Source organism: Sturnira hondurensis, unplaced genomic scaffold (assembly GCF_014824575.4).
Source record: "Sturnira hondurensis isolate 20B ecotype Veracruz unplaced genomic scaffold, ASM1482457v3 Scaffold0022910, whole genome shotgun sequence".
NCBI lineage: Eukaryota > Metazoa > Chordata > Mammalia > Chiroptera > Phyllostomidae > Sturnira > Sturnira hondurensis.
This window is the reverse complement of record NW_028095541.1, coordinates 5,242,778-5,261,199: the sequence shown is the minus strand read 5'-3', so window position 1 is coordinate 5,261,199 and position 18,422 is coordinate 5,242,778. Positions and strand designations below refer to the sequence as shown.

General features: G+C 40.6%; 1 pseudogene; it reads left to right on the top strand.

The window, feature by feature from the left end:
• Positions 1–7,123: 7,123 nt before the first annotated feature.
• Positions 7,124–12,691, top strand: LOC118980441 (tubulin alpha-8 chain-like; annotated as a pseudogene).
• The last annotated feature ends 5,731 nt before the right edge of the window (positions 12,692–18,422 follow it).

Below are 18,422 nucleotides of genomic sequence, written 5' to 3'. Positions count from 1 at the left end.
GACACCTCTCCCACATACAGCATCACTATGCAGTGATGCGGGTTGCCTCACCCTGGTGAACACCTAAGGCTCTGCCCATTACTATGTAACAAATGCGCAGAGGCAAAAAAGAAAAAAAGTGGCCCAATGAAAGAACAAATCAAAGCTCCTGAAAAAAATATGACTGAATGATGAAGAGATAGCCAACCTATCAGATGCACAGTTCAAAACACTCGTAATTAGGATATTCACAGAATTGGTTGAATGTGGTTAGAAATTAGATGAAAAAATGAAGGCTATGCTAAGTGAAATAAAGGAAAAATGTATGGGAAACCAACAGTAAAGGGAAGGAAACCAGGACTCAAACCAGTGGTTCAGACTAGAAGGAAAAAATAAACAGCCAACCAGAACAGAATGAAGAAACAAAGATTCAACAAAATGAGGAAAGGCTTAGGAACCTCCAAGGCATATTCAAGCATTCCAACATCTGAATCATAGGGGTGTCAGAAGGACAAGAGGAAAAGCAAAATATTGAGAACTTATTTGAAAACCTAATGAAGGAGACCTTCCCCAGTCTGGCAAAGGAAATAGACTTTCAGAAAGTCCAGGAAGCTCAAAGAGTCCCAAAGAAGTTGTACCCGAGGAACACACCAATGAACATCATAATTACATTACCCAAGATTAAAGAGAAGGAGAGAATCCTAGAAGCAGAAAGAGAAAAGGAGACAGTTACCTACAAAAAAGTGCCCATTACACTGTCAGTTGATTTCTCAAAAGAAACCTTGCAGGTAAGTAGGAGCTGGAAAGAAGTATTCCAAGTTATGAAAGGCAAGGACCTACATCCAAGATTGCTCTATCCAGGAAAGCTATCATTTAGAATGGAAAGGCACATAAAGTGCTTCCCGGATAAGGTCCTGTTAAAGGAGATCATCAACACACAGCCCTTATCATGCAAAACATTGAAAAGACTTACCTAAGAAAAATAAGATAAAAAATTATGAAATGTAAAATGACAACAAACTCACAGTTATTAACAACCAAACCTAAAACAAAAACAAACTAAGCAAACAGCTAGAACAGGAACAGAATCACAGAAATGGAGATCACGTGGAGGGTTATCAGTGGGAGACTGGGAGTGGGGGGAAAAGGTACAGAGAAGAGGTAGCATAAATGGTAGGTAGAAAATAGACAGGGGGAGATTAAGAATAGTATAGGAAATGTAGAAGCCAAAGAACTTGTACATATGACACATGGACATGATCTAAAGGCAGGGACTGTGGATGGGAGAGGGTGCGCAAGGCAGAGGGGAATAAAGGGGAAGAAATGGGACAACTGTAATAGTATAACGAATAAAATATAATTTTTAAAAAAGAGAAAAAAAGTAAAACCACATACCTGGGTTCCACCATTAATATTTTTCTACATTCACTTTATCACATATCCATCCATCCATCCATTCATCCATCTATGTGGCTAGTGGCTACTGTGTTGGACATCATAGGTATAGAAGTAACCATTAAGTAGGACCCTGTGGCTAAGAAGGGAAAGGTTCGAGCTATTGATGGTGATGTTTTTTATGTTTTTTTATTTTTATTTTGTGATTCTAGTACTTTATTAGGCCCTTTTTTTAAATTTCATTATTTTTCGAGCACAGTTTTCTGTCTTTTACTTCCATCCCAGCCCACCCCCCCATGCTCCCCACCTCCCTCCCATTTCCACCCCCCTTAGTTGTTCTCCATGTGTCCTTTATTCTAGTTCCTCTAAATCTCTCCCCTTTTCCCCCTGAAATTCCCTCCCCTCTCCCCTCTGGTCATTGTCACCCCCCCTTCTCTATTTCAGTGTCTTTGTTTTTATTTTGCTTGCTTGTTTGTTTTGTTGTTTAGCTTTCTGTTAAAGATGAGATCATATGGTATTTGTTTTTCAACACCTGTATTTCACTCAGCATAATGATTTCCAGTTCCATCCATGCTGTTGCAAAGGGTAGGAGCTCCTTCTTTCTTTCTGCAGCATAGAATTCCATTGTGTATATGTACTATAGTTTTTTGATCCATTCATTTACTGACGGGCACCTAGGTTGCTGCCCACTTTTGGCTACTGTAAATTGTGCTGCTATGAACATTGGGGTGCATAGGTTCTTTGGATTGGTGTTTTAGGGTTCTTAGGATATAATCCCAGCAGTGGAATTGCTGGGTCAAAAGGCTGGTCCATTTTTAGTTTTCTGAGATAATTCCAAACTGTTTTCCATAATCATTGTACCAATCTGCAATCCCACCAACAGTGAACTAGGGTCCCCTTTTCCCCACAACCTCTCCAACATTTGTTGTTTATTGCTTTGTTTATGATAGCCATTTTGACCAGTGTAAAGTGGTATCTCATTGTGGTTTTAATTTGCATCTCTCTGATAGCTAGCGATATTGAGCATCTGTGCATGTGTCTCTGGATCCTCTCTATGTCTTCCTTGGAGAAGTGTATGTTCAAGTCCTTTTCCCACTTTTTAATTGGGTTAGTTGTCTTCTTAGAGTGAAGTTGTGTGAGTTCTTTATATATTTTGGAGATTAAACCTTTGTCTGAGGTATCATTGGCAAATATGTTTTCCCATACAGTTGGTTGTCTTTTTATTTTAATACTGTATTCTTTAGCCACACAGAAGCTTTTAATTTTGATGAGATCCCATTTATTTATGTTTTCCTTTATATCCTTTGCCATAGGGGGACATATCAGTAAAAATGTTCCTGTGTGAAATATCTGAGATTTTCCTGCTGATGTTCTCCTCTAGGACTTTAATGGTGTCATGGCTTATATTTAAGTCTTTTATCCACCCTGAATTTATTTTGGTGTATGGTGTAAGTTAGTGCTCAAGTTTCATTTTTTTGCACTTCTCCCAACACCATTTGTTGAAGAGGCTATTTTTACTCCATTTTATGTTACTGCCCCCTTTGTCAAATATTAATTGACTGTAGAGACTTGGGTTTATTTCTGGGCTCTCTGTTCTATTCCATTGGTCTATGTGCCTGTTTTTGTGCCAGTACCAGGCTGTTTTGATTACAGTGGCCTTGTAATACAGTTTGATATCAGGTATTGTGAACCCTCCTATTTTATTCTTCTTTCTCAAAATTGTGGCTGGTATTTGGGGTCATTTATGGTTCCATATAAATTTTTGAAGTGTTCGTTCTATGTCTGTGAAATATGGCATTGGTACTTCAATAGGTATTGCACTGAATCTGTAAATTGCTTTGGGTAGTATGGACATTTTGATGATGTTAATTCTTCCAATCCATGAACATAGTATATGTTTCCATTTGTGTGTGCCTTCCTTGATTTCTTTCTTCAGTGTTGTGTAGTTTTCTGCATACAGGTCTTTTACCTCCTTGGTTAGGTTTATTCCCAGATATTTTATTTTTGTTTTTGCTATATCAAATGAGATTTTTTTCTTGATTTCTGCTTCTGCTGATTCATTGTTAGTATACAAAAATGCTTTTGATTTCTGGATATTGACTTTGTAACCTGCTGTTTTGCCAAATTCATTTATTAGTTCAAGCAGTTTTTTGGTAGAGTTTATAGGATTTTCCATGTACACTATCATGTCATATTGATGGTGATGTTGATGAGAGCATGTTTTGGTGTGCAAAGACTTTCATAGATGTTATGTCATATGGTCCTATAACAGCACTATGAGATAATTATTTTCACTATTATAATTTTTAAATGAGAAAATGAAATCTCTTTGAAGAAATGTGGCTTGCCCAGGAAAACTCACTCAGCGAGTATGTGACAATGCCTGGTCTTTCTCCCCTAAAATGACTTATCTCCACAGGACCTACCAGGAAGCAGAAACCCTACAATCTCAGTGTCACTGAGGACCATGAAAGCAAGCAGGGTTACTTCCTTACTCATTCCTAACAATGAATCTCCAGGGAAGAAGGTTAAAATGATAAAAGGGCTATAACTCCCATAATAACTTCTCGGATAGGGTTATTTAAAATGAAGGTAAATGGCTGGGCACTCACTTGCTTAGAGCATTGTCCCCATACACCAAGGTTGTAGGTTCAATCCCTGGTCAGGGCACACACAAAAATCAACCAATAAATGCATAAATAAGTGGAACAATAAATTGATGTCTGTCTGTCTCTCTCTCCCCCTCCCCCCGTCCCTCTCTCCCTTCTTCTCTTATTCTAAAAATTAATACATGAAACAAAAAGATACCTATACCCCAAATCCTGACACTCTTGTTCAGGACAACTGAGGTTGGAACTCAAGTATTTCTATCAAGAGTCCCAGGATGTGGATATAGGTGATCCTATGGCCTAGGAGTTTCCAGAGATGACCTAGAAGAATGTGCAGGACCTTGAAATAAGAGTTCTGCTTAGAAACTGAAATTCATGTGAAAGTTGTCTGGACTCAGGCAATCACAGAGCAAAATGGAATACTGAAAAAATATGAATCATTATGACATAGAAGACAATGTTATGTCAGGATGTTTATTATATATTGCATGAAAAAGGAGGTTACTAGATTTGTGCATTTTTCTGTAGTATGTTATACTTGTTAGAAAGTTTTTAGAAAGGAGATTATCAAACAAATATTATAGTGTTATTCCATATCTATCTATCTATCTATCTATATAGATAGATAGATATAGATATATACACAGATATTTACATATAAAATGAATGAAAAATACCCAAATAGTGACAGTGGTAATCAGTGTCAGACAGAGTTATAGGTCATTTAAAATTTTTCTCCTCTCACTCTGATGTTTTCTCCGATTTTTCTTTTTTTAAATATTTTATTTATTTTATTTTCAGAGAGGGGAAGAGAAGGAGAAAGAAAGGGAGAGAAACATCAGCATGTTGTTGCCTCTCACATGCCTCCTTCTGGGGACCTGGCATGCAATCCAGGCATGTGCCCTGACTGGGAATTGAACTGGCGACCCTTTGATTTGCATGCTCAAACTCAGCCCACTGAGCCACACTAGACTGGGCTTTTTTCTGAATTTTCTACAAATAATATGTGCTAGTTTAATAATAAATAAGAACAAAATTAAAGAAATACTTATAAGGGAGGGCTTAAAAATAAGTCTAAGTGGTAATTATTCTATACATGAGATCTTAGGAAAACATGACATTCATGTTTTCTCATTTGAGGTGTAAATGGATACCATTTGCGCTCAGTACACAAGCATAATCACTGTAAATGGGAAAGTTGTATTTGTCAGGTCCTCTTCCAGGCTGGATGCTTTTTTAAGGATCCTCTGTTTCTTGGGCACTGACTAGATGCCAGGCACCTTGATGCCATAACTGGTGAGGGAGGCTCTGAGGTTTCAGGGACTGGAGTTGAGGGAGTAAGTGGCTACTTCCAGTTTATCTGACATCAAAGCCCAAGGTGCCTAGAGCATCCTGTGGCTCTAAGTACATTTAAAACCTAAGAGCTAACTAATGTGTAGATCTGTGCCCGACACTAGTTTTCTCTGTGTTAAGATGGACAATGTTAATGTTCAGGTATGGGCAATTTCAAGGAAGACATCTAAGTGTGTGTATGTGTGTGTGTGTGTCTACAAAACAGGCTCTAAATGGTTCTATCCTGTTTGACAAGATACTGAGTTGTTTTTCAGAGACAACAGACCAAAGCCACAAGTCATGCAGCAGAAGTATGTCATTGGGAAGAATTTTGACCTCCAGCTGTACCTGGAACCAAAGCCTTACCTCACTCCCCACAGACACAAAGAACCAAACATGACCGGAACTTGAACACCAGAACTCTTTCAGAAGCTAAGGGGCTGTTGTCCAGAAAGATTTGCTGCTACTGCCACTTTAAATCCTTGGCTGGACCAGAGATCGAAATGGGTTGGAGGCCCATTAGTTCTCCCATCTTATTGGTCAGCACCTTCTCAAGCACAAACCCTTTCTTACTCCAAACTCTGACACTTTAAGTGTTGGCTTTTCAAAGCATTGGGAACATGAACCAGAGTTCAGTAACATATACAGTATATTTTCTAGAAAATGAACGAATCTTTTAAAGGTATGAGAAGAAAGTGTGTTTCAGGCAGCCCTGGGGCTCTGGCTAGTGCCTGATATACACACCTTTAGATGAGCAAGACTTTTCTTGCTGAATATTTCTCCTGAAGCCTGGCTTGGGGAGCCCTGATGCCTGGCTGCATTAGGGCTAGATGGGAACCCAACTCAGGCCATCTGGCAAGCTGCTGAGCCCAGCTTGCCTGGCAAAGCATTTGCAAGGGTTCCAAGAAGAGCTGTGTCCTGGACACACTGCCAGGCCCTACTCTCTGCGCTGTGCCCCAGCGAGGAGCGCAGTGAGCCTCTAATCCTAAAAAACAGTGCTGTGTACCTAGGAAGGTTTTTGTGAGCCTTCCACAAAATAATCCATGTAACATGCTGAGTATAACACCTGGCTTCAAGGAAACTCACTGTTGTGGGAATGGTGCTGCTGCAGAAAAACTGACTGTTATCAGTGAATAAATGAGTAAAATTGAGGTGTTTGGACAAAGGACTCCATCAGGATGGGAAGGGAAAAGTACGTGAGCAGGTAGCCCACACCTCCCAGTTGGTTCCTTGAAATATCCCACCTACATCTCCTCTGAGTCTCTCCCAGAAAACGTCACTTATTCTGCCAATCTCACTGGCAGGCTCTGGTACCCACACTAAGTTTAGCTTTTCTCCCCTTTTATTCTAATTTGTGTCCCACTCCCACCCCCACACCCACCTCCTGGGAAGGATTTGCCTCTAGATCAGAATCAAAGATGCTGAGCAGAGGGCTCAGATGACGACAGGCAGCATCAAGGCCTGTCTGGCAGGCAGTGTGGACAAGTGGGATGTGCGCATGCCAACAGTGCTGGGCACACAGAACCAGGCATTCCCACTCTCCTGCCACAGGGGGAGATCTGGCAGAGCCCACAGTGCATCTCACAGAAAACAAGTCCCAGAATTAGCACAGCATGAGGAAGCATAAAAAGCACAAGAGAGAATGATGTGAAAGAGACCAGGCCCAAATCCTAGCTTTTCTGATTAAAACAACAACAACGACAACATAAACTATTCCTTCCACTCTTCATGGGGGATGAGTGCATTTCATTTAACAACAGGATACAAAAATAAACTTTAAAGAAAAAAAAGACACCCCAGAAGTAATAATGAGGCTGAGAACAATTCCAAAGGAAGCCCCTCCTCCTGCAGTGCTGGGGGCCATGGCTGAGGTAGATTCTGTTTGTGGGACACCAAGGCATCATCACAGGAGAGGAGGTTTAAAATTCCGCATGTTTCTGACACTCTATTTCAGAAATTCATCATTTTTTTCTTTGTTTAAGGAAATACTTTTGTTATGGGTTACTTGTCTTCCCCAAAAGATCTGCTGCAGACCTAACCCCCAGGACCTCAGAATATGACTATATAAGAAGACAGAGTTATTATGAACTGCCCTGTCTGGTTTCAGAAGTTGTAATCCCCCATGACTGAGGCTGAGTAAAGGACCTTGAGACCATAAACCACTTAGGAGATAAAGCTTATCTTCCTTGCAGGGGCACCACCTTTGCCCCCTTTCTCTTCACCCTGCTTGGCCCTGGGCGCATGACTGGTTAGCCAAAGATGTGTAAGATTCCTCAAAAAAGGAATGACCTAAGACAGGCAGGGTCACAAAGGGGCCCTCAGGGAAGGACTTGGGGAGCTATAGAAAAAGGGGGTGATGGACCCTCCCACCTCAGCTTTGACATAGCCTGCGTCCTTAGTCTGTCTGCAAGAAGTCTCCTAATCTCTTGGCTACCTTAATTCCCCTGCCTAATTTAAGCCTGAAACAATGCCTTAAGCCTGAAACAATGCCTTAAGCCTGAAACAATGCCTTAAACCTGAAACAATGCCTGTGCTGGGTGCAGCCTTGTGGCTGGAAAAGGCGGGTTCCCTAGGGTTAACCCTAAGAAAGAATGCATAAAATCCTATGAAACCTGCTTTGCTAATACCCAATTTAAATGATAAGGGTCCAAGGATGAAATGAGTTTGTTCCCCAAAGTTTTATGACCCTTTATCTGACCGTTACTCAGAATTATCCTTCAGAGTTCTTTGAATGTTATCTATTGTTTAATCATTTTTGCCTGACAATGATTGATGAGCTTTACGTATACATCCTGTATTCCTGTGCAAATTGAACCCAATAAAAGCTTGTCAAGGCAAGGGTCAAGGCACTCTCCCCTTGAGAGAGTGGCGGTGCCGTTCCTTTGCTTCCACAGGACTTGGTAGTTCTCATAAATTTGCCTAGTCTCATCCGTAATGTGGTAGACACTGTTGTCCGGTTCTGCATCACAAGGTCTTTACAGAGTGGCCTTTACAGGTCTTCAGTTACAATGAAGACAGAAGGGTGGGCCCTAATCCAAGATGGCTGACGCTCCTTATAAAAGGGGAAATTGGAAACAGACACACGCACATGGAGAATGTTGTGTGAATATGAAGACAGAGATTGGGGTGATGTTGCTACAAGCCAAGAAACATCAAAGATTGCTGAACACTATCAGGTGCTTGGGGAGAGGCTGGAACAGTCTCCTCACAGCCTCAGAAGGAACCAATGTTCTGGACACCTTCAACTCAGACTTCCAGCCTTCAGGACTATGAGAAGAGAAATTTCTGCTGTTTACTCAGTCTGTGATGGTGCTATTTTGTTATTGCAGCCTTAGGAAACTAATTCAAACTTTGTTTAATTTTCTTGTTGTAATGGTATTATATGTCCATTGTAAAACATGTCAGAAAATGTAAAAAAGTAAAGGGAGAAAAATTAATGTTACCAGTGAGCCTGTGACCAGAGAATTTTTTTCCCATCTTCTTACATTTATTCATTCAGGACATCATCACTGGTGCAACAGATGCTGTGCTGAACCCAGGGGGAGGGTGTGGAGCAGACAAAGTCTTGGCCCTTATTAATAGACAAGCAGTAAAAACTCAGGAAGAGGTAAAGACTGGGAAGACAATGGAGCAGGTGAGGGAGCAATGTCTTGGATGAGGGCAGTAGGGTTTAGGGAAGTTAGGAAGGGTTTCTCTGAGGAGATAATACTTGAAGGAAGAAACTTGAAGGAAAGGAGAGGATGAGCCATGTGAACATTTGGGGGAAAAACATCTGCCTGGTGTGTTCAAGAAACAGCAAGAGGCTCTCGCCCTGGGAATAACAGAGGAAAAGTGAGAGAGGTAGGTGAGGTCACATATTATTCTACATGTGATGGGACATCATTGGAGGGTGAGAAAGGAATGGAGGGGTCCACGCTGCCAAGGTTCCCTCTGGCTGCTGGTGGATAACAAGACTGGAGGGGACAAGGGAGGCTCCGAGATGTGCCAGAAAGCTCCTGTGGCAATCCAGATCAGATGCCCACAGTGCTCACAAACACACAGAGTGTGACAACACATTTAGTGGAGGGGAGGTGACACCCTTAATACCTTAATGTTTCTTTTTTTTATATATATATTTTATTTATTTATCTTTCGAGGGGAAGGGAAGGAGAGAGGGAGAGAAACATCAATGTATGGTTGCCTTTCGTGCGTCCCCCGCTGGGAGTTGGCCTGCAACCCAGGCATGTGCCCTGACTGGGAATCGAACCGCGATCGTCTGGTTCGCAGGTCCGCGCTCAATCCACTGAGCTACACCAGCCAGGATTACCTTAATGTTTCTAAACAGTCTTCCAGAAGTGTATATTTTTAAATGTCTCTTTTTAAAAAATAAAAATGGGTTTCTACTATATGTAAAATTATGTTACATGGTTTCCTAATTAAAGGATTCATGAACCAGGGAGCACTTCATCTAGTAACTAGAAAGGCATTCCTAGGAATTGTACAAAATGGAAGGTTTTCATAGGTAGAAAGAGAGGGACTAAGAAATTAAGAGTGAATTATTTCAGGCAAGGTCACCTTTTCCTAGTAGAGGGCAGAGGGTCTTTATCAGGCAGATGACCTCACTGGGAATTCCTCAGGGAATTCCAGACTGGCTTAAAATTCCACTCCTGGGAGGGGCTGAAATTGCATTACATTAGGCATGGAGACTTGTTTTGGTGATTTGGCTGAACACATGACCTCGTTTTGGTTGGTTGTTTCTTTCTTTTAAAATAAGAGTTTAAACTTAGAAATATGTCATAAATGTGTCCCCATGTCAAGCAATGTAGATCTGCAAAATTATTTATATTTTTATATTGTATTCCATTCCATTTTATGGATGTTCCATAACATTTTAAACTAGTGTTATGTGTAAATCATCTCCAGTTTTTAGAGTTTATAAATAACCCTGTAGTGGCTGTTGTCATAGATATGTCTTATCTCATTTAGGAGGTAGGGTTGCTGTTTTTTAAACAGAAGAGAAATTTCTGCTGTTTACTCAGTCTGTGATGGTGCTACTTTGTTATTGCAGCCTTAGGAAACTAATACAAACTTTGTTTAATTTTCTTGTTGTAAGAGAAAGGCTGCAGTTTGATTGTCTATGCTTGTGCCCACTTCCCCACTCCTGTGCTAGCATAAGGTCCAGAAGTTCATCTATACCAGTCTTATTTTCACTGGTACAGGTTAATGATTTTTATTTTATTAGAAAAAAAACCACAAACATTTATTGCCCTGGCTGGTGTAGCTCAGTGGATTGAGCACAGGCCTGTGAAGCAAAGGGTCACCGGTTCGATTCCCAGTCAGGGCACATGCCTGGGTTGCAGGCCAGGTCCCCAGTAGGGGACACATGAGAGGCAACCACGCATTGATGTTCCCCTCCCACTCTTTCTTCTTCCCATCCCTGCTCTCTAAAAATAAGTAAAATATTAGAATTTTTTTTATTTTTAAAATATTTTAACTAAAATAAATATAAATTAAACATTTATTTCTAAATATTTATTTTAAAATTTTGTTTATTTATTTAAAAATATTTATTATTTTTTTTTAGGGAGAGGGGAAGGGAGGGAGAAAGAGAGGGAGAGAAACATCAATCAGTTGCCTCTTTTACAGGGACCAAACCCTCATCGAGGGTTTGTTGAGCATGTGCTCTGACAGGGAAATGAACCAGCCGCCTTCACTTTTCCAGACAATGCCTGACCAAATGAGCCACACTAGTCAGAGCCAAGTCAATGTATTTTATAAAGGAGGTTTGAGAACATTTGGGAAGGAGACTCCCAGGCAGGTTAAAGAAGAGAGATGAACTGGTACAGTCACTCCCAGGTTGAAGGACTGACAGTAATAGTCGTTTGTTTTGCTGAAGTTCACAAAGTGCCTTTATACACTGAGGCTGGCATTGTTATCCTTATTATTACTATTGTTGTCCCTGCTATTTTTAAAAGATTTTATTTATTTATTTTAAATAGAAGGCAAGGGAAGGAGAAAGAGAGGAAGAGAAACATTGATCAGTTGTCTCTCACATGAACCCTGACTGAAATCAAACTGGTAGCCTTTCTCTTTGCCACACTGGTCAGGGCTTTTTCTGCTATTTTTATCCTCAAAGCACAAATGGGAAAAATTAAAAAGTAATACAAAGAATCAGAGTTTACCAATTGTCTAAAATAAAATACTCAGCAGGTGACGAAGTCAGGACTAAAATCCGTACTCCGACTCCTGTTCTAGTTCTTTTTCCAATTAAACTGCCTTTTTTTTTGTTTATTTTGTGTGTTGACTCTTAGCTTGTCAGGGACAGTAACTGGGACCCAGTGTCTAGTTCTGTTGCCTGAGCCTGTTAACTCACAACCATATGTGAGTTCATCTCCATCCATGTCATCTAGCCTGATGGTCGAATGCCAAGTGGCAATACCATTGGTGGAGGAGATGACTCCTTCAACACCTTCTTCAGTGAGACAGCCTCTGGGAATCATGTGGAGGAATTGGTTCTTGGTCCATCCCCCTGGTGATGTGATATCTCTCTGTCAGTTATGGCGAAAAGTCCAAGCTGGAGTTCTCCATTTGCCCAGCACCCCAGGTTTCCACAGCTGTAGTGGAGCCCTACAACTCCATCCTCACCACCCACACCACCCTGGAGCACTCTGATTGTACCTTCATGGTTGACAAGGAGACCATCTACAACATTTGTCATAGAAATCTCAATACTGAGAACCCAACCTACACTACTGTTCACCACCTAATAAGCCAGATTGTGTCCATCACTGCTTCCTCCGGGTTTGATGGAGCCCTGAATATTGATCTGATCAAATTCCAGACTAACCTGGTGCCCTACCCCTGTATCCAATTCCCTCTGGCCACATATTTTGCTTTCATCTCTGCTGAGAAAGCCCACCATCTGCTTTCTGTAGCAGAGATCAGCCAACCAGATGGTGAAGTGTGACCCTTGCCATGGTAACTAGATACATCATGGCTTGCTGCCTGTTGTACCATCATGATGTGGTTCCCAAAGATGTCACCGCTGCCATTGCCACCATTAAGACTAAGTGCAGCATCCACTGGCTTCAAAGTTGTCATTAATTACCAGCCTCCTACTGTGGTACCTGGTGGAGACCTGGCCAAAGTACAGTAAGCTATGTGTGTCCTGAGCAACAACACCACAGCTATTGCTGAGGCCTAGGGTTACCTGGCCTTGTATATGCCAAGCATGCCTTTGTCTACTGATACATGGGTGATGGCATGGAGGAAAGAGAGTTTTCTGAATCCCTGAGGACATGGCTGCCCTTGAGAAAGATTATGAGGAGGTTGGTGTGGATTCTCTTGTAAGAGAGGATGAGGAAGAAGGAGAGGAGTACTAATTACCATTCCTTTCAGTCCTGCAACCTGTCATACTCAGAACTTCAGGTTCAACAGCCTTTTTCTGGTTAGATTTTCTTTGCTTTTACCTGTGATTATGTCTGCCTTTTTCATGTATACCTATAAGATTTTCACCTCATGTTTCAAAGTAAGGCATTGTAAAGGAAAAAAAAAACTAATTAAGAAGCATACCAACCAGGAGCTCTTTAGATCCTGACTTTTTAAAAAGTGAAAGTTTTATGAGACAATTGAAAATTTGAGCACTACCCATTTAATATTTAAAATGTAACATTTTAAAAATGTAGGTGTAATAATGGTATTGTGGTTATATATATTTTAAAATCTTATGTTTTAGGAATACTGAAAAATGTATGGATGGAATGATATTATTTCTGGGATTCGCTTCAGACTGCCTGGGACAGAAGAGTAGGTGGGGCATGAATAGAACAAGACCGGCTCCTAGTTGAGCACCATTGAAGCTGGATGGGATCCTGGGGGAGTCATAGCACTATTCTGTCTACTTTTGCATATATTTGAAAATTTCCAGGATAAAAGCTTTCTATAAATCAGTATTTAAATATTAAGTAGGTAAAAGAACACTGATTATCTATTCAACATAGTTTAAGATTTTTTTAAAAAATTAGGAACTGAAGCCCTGGCTAGTGTAGCTCAGTGGATTGAGCGCGGGCCTGCGAACCACATGATCGCGGTTTGATTCCCAGTCAGGGCACATGCCTGGGTTGCAGGCCAGTTTCCAACAGAGGACTCACGAGAGGCAACCATGCATTGATATTTCTGTCCTTCTCTCCTTCCCTTCCTCTCTAAAGATAAATAAATAAAATCTTTAAAAAAAATTAGGAACTGACCCCTGAATAGGTAACTAAGATGGTTGAAATGTCATCTTGTCCACCAAGGAGTTGATTGCCAGTCAGGGCATATTTGGGAAGCAAGCAATCAATGTTTCTCTCTCCCATCAGTGTTTCTCTCTCTCTCTCTTCCTCTCTCTCTAAAATTATTTTTAAAAATATATCCTTGGGTGAGGATTAAAAAAATTAGAGCCCTGGCTGGTGTAGCTCATTGGATTGAGTGTGGGCTGCAAACCAAAGGGTCCCCGGTTGAATTCCCAGTCAGGGCATGTGCCTGGGTTACAGGCCAGGTCCCAGTGGGGGTCACATGAGAGGAAACTACACATTGATGTTTCTCTCCCTCTCTTTCTCCCTCCCTTCCCCTCTCTCTAGAGGTAAATAAATAAGATTTTTAAAAAAAATTAGAGACAACTGAAATGCAGGTAAACTAATATTTTTGGTACATTCTGGAATATACTCCTGTTACAAATGTTTTATATGAAAAATGTCACTTTTAATTCAGCTAAAACATTATAAAGTTATTTACATAATTTAAAAAGCTGTAATAATACATAAGAGAGTAAGATATACTCTCTTCTCTCTCAATTCCTCCTACTTGTGTATTTTTCATAGGCATTTTCTGTTCTCACATAAATGTTTAGACATTACTGCTTGCAACTTAACAATATATGGATGATTTTCCATATCAGTTAAAGTTATCTTATTCTTTTTGACAACTGTACAAAACTTCATTTATGGATATAACATTTTAAACCAGTCCCTAGTAATGGACACTTAGGTGATCTCTGATTTTTGCTACTTTTAAAAATATTGTAAAACATATTTATAGGATACATTCTTAGATATGCAATACTGCGATACAACCCCATGTTATTGTAAAGATGTGTTTGGGTTTGTTCTGTGTGTATGTACAAGGATAGTATTTTGACAGATGAGTATAAACTTATCCTTATTAGTTCCTTTTTACTTCACATCCTTTCCACCATGAAATCTGGACCCTGAGACATGCTTACCACTTTCAAGAGGGCTACAACACAGAGTAAGAAATGAGCCATAAAAAATAGAATTTTGACTCTCATGACAGAGACAGAAGCTTTAAGAGAAAATACTTTTTAAAGAGATTTTATTTGTTTTTAGACAGAGGGGAATGGAGTCAGAAAGAGAGGGAGAAAAACATCAATGTGTGGTTGCCTCTTGTGCACCCCCACCACTGGGGATTTGGCCTACAACCCAGGCATGTGCCCTGACTGGGAATCCAACCAGCAACCCTTTGGTTCGCACGCCAGCTCTCAATCCACTGAGCCACACCAGCCAGGGCAGGAAATACTTTTTGAGTTACCAAAACCTAGTCTGATTGCCAAACTCTCAAATTTTATACCATAAACAATTGATTCAGGAAAATTTCATGATGATGAAAAGCATCATCACGATGCTCCAAGAACACATTGTTCTACCCAAGAGGAGATTTAAAGTCACTGGGAAAAATGAAGAATTACAAGGAGCCCTGGCTAATATGGCTCAGTGGATTGAGTGCCAGACTATGAAGAAAAGAGTCACCAGTTCGATTCCCAAATAGGGCCCATGCCTGGGTTGTGGGCCAGGTCCCAGTAGGGGGCGTGTGAGAGGCAACCATACACTGATGTTAAAATTAATTAATTTTAACATCAGTGTATGGTTTGTCCCCCTTCCTTTCTCCCTCCTTTCCCCTCTCTCTAAAAAATAAATTAAATCTTTTTTTAAAAAATCAAGAACTTCAGGGTAGAATGAGAGCCATGGAATTATAGAGTGATGGTATCTCTGAAAACCAACCTGTCTCAGCCTGGAAAAGACTCAGGAATCCCATAGCTCAAGGACACAAAAGGCCCTCTGAAGAGCCCTGAGCCCTGCAAGGCAAGAGCTGTATAGCAGACTGGCTGGGTAGGTCTCCTGGGAAGGTGGCATAAGTACAACCTCGTGAAGTCCTGAGTGATGGAAGTGGTAGAGAGAAGGGGACCAGAAAGACTCAGAAAACACTAAAATTTGTCCATAATATCCAACCATAACATCCAACCATAATATCCAAAAATAAGAATGCTTACAACTCAATAGTGAAAAAGTCAAACAATCAAACTAAAAAATGGATAAGATCTGAAAAGATAATTTTCCAAAGAAGATATACAGATGGCCAACAGGTATGTGAAAAAATGCCAAATATCATTAGTTGTGAGGGAAATTCAAATCAAACCCACAGTGAGACAATACCTCACACCAGTCAAAATGGCTATTATCAAAAAGACATGAAATGGCAAGTGTTGAGGAGGTTGTGGAGAAAAGGTCAGCCTTGTGGACTGTTGGTTAAAATTTGCATCAGCACAGCCACTAAGGAAAACAGTATGGAAGATCCTCATAAAATTAAGAATAGATCTATCATATGATCCAGTAATCCTTCTTCTGGGTATTTCTGTAACAGAAACAAAAACACTAATTTGAAAAGGTATCTGCATTCTCATGTTCACCATAGCATTATTTACAATAGTGAGGCTATAGAAGCAACCTAACTGTCCATCAATGGATGAATGGATAAGGAAAATGTGGTATACAAATATGTTGGAATATTATTCAGCCATCAAAAATGAATTTTTTGGTTTTGTTCATTAGTTTACACTTACAGGTGAGATCATATGGTATTTGTCTTTCACCACCTAGTTTATTTCACTTGGCATAATGCTCTTCAGATCCACCCATGCTTTTGCAATGGGTAGGAGCTCCTTCTTTTTGCTGCGTAGTATTCCATCATGTAAATGTACCATAGTTTTTCGCTCCATTCATTTACTGATGGGCACTTAGGTTGCTTCCAGCACTTAGCTATTGTAAATTGGGCTGCTATGGAAAAAAAAAGAATTAATTTTGTCATTTTTGACAGTATGAATGGACTTTGTAGGCATTAATGCTAAGTGAAATAAGCCATAGAGAATGAAAAATATTATATGATCCTGCCCTGGTTGGTGTGGCTCAGTGGACTGCGAACTGAAAGGTCACCAGTTCTATTCCCAGTCAGGGTACATGCCTCGGCTGCAACCAGGTCCCCCAATGAAGACATGTGAAAGGCAACTAATTGATGAATCTCTCAGACATTAATGTTTCTCTCCCTCTCTTTCTCCTTCCCTTCCCCATCCCTAAAAATAAATAAATAAAAATCTTAGAAAAATAATATTGCATGATCCTTTTTTTGTACAATCCTCCTTATATGTGAAATCTAAGATAGAAAAAAAAAACAACAACATGCTCATACATACAGAGAACAGATTGGTGGTTGCCAGAGATGAGAAATGGAAGAAGGAAAGAGTAATTAAAAATAATAATTAGAGGACTTCCGCCAAGATGGAGACATAGGTGGAAACACTGTGCCTTCTCCCACAACCGAGTTTAAAGACAACAAAAGTTTTACTAAACAAAAACGCAGCCAAAACACAGAAAATTGAACTATTCAGAAGTCCGACAACAACGAACTGTTCAACCAGATCGGTAAGAGGGGTGGAGCCAGCAGCAGAGTGGGGTCGGGCAGGAAAGATCCCCTGACCCAGGTGCCCAGGTGGCCAATGGATCCCAGGTGTGGGGTGGCAACAGGTGGAGCCAGTGAGGGCACAGGGCCACAGGCTGACCACAGTCACACATTCGCATGCAGATAAACCAGCAAAAGAAACGAGCAGCGAGACAGACCATGCAGGCCCCAGTGGCAGGAAGCGGAAGAGGGGACTGCCACTGCCCCTCTTTGGCCTCACCCCCACATACAGCGTCACAACCCAGCGACTGGGTCACCTGGCCCTGGTGAACACCTAAGGCCCCACCCCTCATACATAACAGGTGTGAACAGACCAAACATTATAACTCAAGAACAGCTCAAAGCCCCAGAGCCTATAATTATAAGTGACCAAGAAATAGCAAACCTTCTGGATGCACAGTGCAAAATACTGGTGATCAGGATGCTCACAGAACTGGTTGATTTTAGACACAAATTAGAGAAACAAATGAAGGCTAAACTAAGTGAAATGAAAGGAAATGCACAGGAAACCAATAGTGATGGAAAGGAAACTGGGACTCAAATAAAGGGACTTGACCAGAAGGAAGAAAAAAATGACCAAACAGAAAAATATGAAGTAACAAGAATTCAAAAAAATGAGGAGAGGCTTAGGAACCTCCAGGACATCTTTAAACGTTCTAACATCCAAATTATAGGGGTACCAGAAGGGGAAGAGGAACAGCCACGAGTGGAAAACTTATTTGAACAAATAATAAAGGAGAACTTCCCCAGTCTGGCAAAGGAAATAGACTTCCAGGAAATCCAGGAAGCTCAGAGAGTCCCAAAGAAGTTGGACCCGAGAAGAAACACACCAAGGCACATCAGAATTACATTAGCCAAGATGAAAATGAAGGAGAGAATCCTAGAAGCAGCAAGAGATAAGGGGACAGTCACTTACAAAGGAGTACCCATCAGACTGTCAGCAGATTTCTCAAAAGAGACCTTACAGGCAAGAAGGGTTTGGAAAGAAGTATTCCAAGTCATGAAATCCAAAGACCTACAGTGAAGATTGCTCTATCCAGCAAAGCTTTCATTTAGAATGGAAGGACAGAGAAAGTGTTTCTCAGATAAAATCAAATTCAAGGAGTTCATCATCACCAAGCCCTTATTATATGAAATGTTAAAGGGATTTATCTAAGAAAAAGAAGATGAAAAATATGAACAGTGAAAGGACAGCAAACTCACAGTTATTAACAACCACACCTAAAACAAAAGCAAACTAAGAGGACAGCTAGATTCAGAGTGGAAACATAGAAATGAAGATCACATGGAGGGTTAGCAACAGGGGAGTGGGAGGAGGAGAAGAGGGGAGAAGTTACAGAG